Genomic DNA, 3,028 nt, shown 5'->3' with positions numbered 1-3,028 from the left:
TAACTCCATCTGAAGGGCACAGCTGCGCCTTCTGCCGGCTTCTGCTCCATGTGCTCAGCAGCTCCGGCCTTAAAGCAGCCACGGCCTGAAATGCTCAGAGCAGCTCTTTCTTTCTCTCATTGTAGTTTCTCCCACCTTCATGAACTCCGTAGACCTCTCCTCCTCTTCTCCTGAGCTGCAGCGGCCCCAGCTTGGCTGATACACTTTTATAGTTGTAAATTTGGTTGATTTGTGGGAGAGAGTGATTCTGGGAACCATTTATTCCACCATCTTGACCAGAACCTCTTTCATTTAGCACTTTTAATATGTCATTCCACTCTCTCCCAGGCTGTAGGGTTTCTGTTCAGAAGTCTGCTGTTAGCCTGATGGGGATTCTTTTATAGGTAATTTGATGCTTTTCTCTTACTGTTTTTAGAATTTTTTTCTTTGACTTTTTGTAATTTGACTACAGTGTGTCTTAGAGAGGTACTTTCTGGATGGGATTTGTTTGGAGATCTTTGAGCTTCTTGGATCTGTAAGACTGTTTCTCTACCAATATTTGGGAAGTTTTCAGCTATAAGTTCACCTAATAGGCTTTCAATGCCTTTTCCTTTCTCTTCCCATTCCTGTATACCTATAATTTGTATGCTAATGGTTATCAGAAATATTTTGCAGGTTTTCTTCATTTTTTAAAATCCTTTTTTCTTCTTTTGGTCCAAGTGTGTTAATTCAAAAAGCCTGTCTTCTAGTTCAGAGAGTTTTTCTTCTGCTTGTTCCAGCCTGCTGTTTATGCTCTTGGTTGTATTTTTAATTTCTTTGAATGAATTCTTCAGTTCCAGGTTTCTGCTTGATTTTTTTTTAATTGCTTGTGTCTCTTTTTTGAATTTCTCATACACATCCTCAAATTTCTTTTTGACTTCATTGTGACTTCTATTTTTTTATCCATCATTTTGAGTTTTCTTAGTATTGCCCTTTGGGATTCCCGCTCAGGCAATTTGTCTATTTCCTGTTGTTTGGGGTCTAGTAATGGAGAATTGTGGTCTTCTTTTGGTGAAGTCAATCTTCCTTGTTTTTCATGCTTCTCATATCTCTGCACTGACATCTGGGTATCTGGTGTAGCCACTTCTTTTAAGTCTAGTGACTTTGTAAGGGGGAGAATCTTTCCTATACAAGGATTATATATTGTCAGTTGGGTTGGGTGTTTTCAGTTTGGATCTGGGTGAGTGTGGTACTGCAGCCTTTGTGAGACTTCTTCAGCTGTATTCAATCTTAGAGTTGTCTGTGGGTGTCATTATGGCCTAGGCAGAGGAGCCTTCACCAGTTTCTTCTTGGAGTGGATTTCTTGTTGCGGTGGGTGATCTTCTGTCAGTCAGTGGGTAGATGTATACTGTTGCAGCAGTTCCTGGTAGGTCTGTAAAGGGTCACTGTCTCAGCTGTAACGACAATGTCATGTTGTTGGCAAAATTTCAAGAGATTTTGCTGGGTGAAATATGGGTGTTACTCAACTTGGTTTGCTGACTGGCTTGTGTTTGAGTCCTGGTTTATTCAGGATGAGTTCCAGCTGCCTGTGGTTAAAATTGTATATTCCACGGGATTTCACCAAGCCAGCATCTTTGCAAGCTTCCAAAGCCTCCCTAGTGGCACACAGATCTGACTTGTGATATAACCATTTGCCATTCTCAGCTACAGGATATATTTCATCTCCAGGCTTAAGGGCCATGGGTATTGCCATGATGTAAAGATCCACATAATCTAGTTTGAGGATCTTGATCGTCCTTTCCAGGGTTGGGTGGATCATCTCTGGGTCCAGATTTGTAGCCCAGAACTTTCTGCAGTAGAAAATATCCTCCCTCTGCGTCTTTTCTTCTGCTACCTTCTCTCTGATGGCATCCCCCACTTCATGCTCATTTCTGTGGATGTAGGTCCCATCAATGCGTTAGTACCCAGTGTCAGTGGCGATCTTCACCAGTGCCACACAGGTTCCCTCAGGGTCAAGTTAGGTTCTGAGTAGGTATCAGGTCCAGTGATGGGAAGGCTGTCTCCATCGCTGAGAGGAATGGAACTGCTGCTGTTTGCAGTGCTGAGGTACATCTTGGAGAGGGAGTCTCTATATTGGGTTGTTGAGCTTGTCAAATATGAGTATTCACATTTTTCACTAAATTTGAGAAGTTCTCAGTTATTATTTCTTCAGGCATTTTTCTACTCCTTTCTCCCACTTCTCTCCTTGTGGGATTTTAATTACATATATGTTGGCAGCTTAATATTATCCCACAGGTCTCTGGGGATCTGTTCACTTTTCTACAATCTTTTTCCTCTGTGTTCTTCCAACTGTGTTATTTCTATTAATCTATCATGAAGTTTAGCAACTCTTTCTTCTCCCATCACTAATTGGCTCATGGTAAATTTAAAAATTTCAGTTGTTCTTTCTGGCTGTTTTTTACTTTACGTGGCTTCCATTTCTCTGTCAAGATTCTATATCTGTTCACACATCAATACCTCACATAAAAATTATCTTAACATCTTTGTCTTTACTTCTTTGAACACAATGATAATAATTTCTTGGATTTCTTGTTGTATACAACATCTGGACCAACTCAGAGTCACCTGCATTTTTGAAGAAGGTATTTTCAAAGTGTAGAAATCTAATTTTGCAATTATTTTTCTATCATGCGCTCTAAATATATTACTTCATTACCTTCTAGTTTTCACTGTTCCTATTGAGAAGACAGTTGTAAGTCTTCCTTTGAAGGTCATATGCCTTTTTTCTCTGGCTGCTTTTGAGTTGTTGCTTTTGTCTTTGATTCTCAACTTTATTATAATGGGTCCAGGTGTAGTTATCTTTGATTTATGCTTAACACGTTTTTGACCTTTTAACCTCTTGTTTCCTTCACCACCACCTACCATGAGGAGTTTTGGCCACAGGAACCTAAATATTCACAAAGGTTCTCTTTTGAGGTACTTAATTACAGACAAGTCTATCAGTTCAAATATTTTTCCCATCAACTCGGGGTTTGCACCCATAATTATGTGGTTCTCAGTTTTTAAAAAA

General features: G+C 39.8%; 1 pseudogene; it reads right to left on the bottom strand.

Annotated features, from left to right (window-relative positions):
* Window positions 1–1,344: 1,344 nt before the first annotated feature.
* Window positions 1,345–2,070, bottom strand: LOC103581568 (annotated as a pseudogene).
* Between the last annotated feature and the right edge of the window lie 958 nt (window positions 2,071–3,028).

The sequence above is a fragment of the Galeopterus variegatus genome, unplaced genomic scaffold, assembly GCF_000696425.1.
Source record: "Galeopterus variegatus unplaced genomic scaffold, G_variegatus-3.0.2 Scaffold13385, whole genome shotgun sequence".
Classification (NCBI taxonomy): domain Eukaryota; kingdom Metazoa; phylum Chordata; class Mammalia; order Dermoptera; family Cynocephalidae; genus Galeopterus; species Galeopterus variegatus.
Note: the sequence above shows the minus strand (reverse complement) of the source record. Positions and strands in the feature narration are given on the sequence as shown.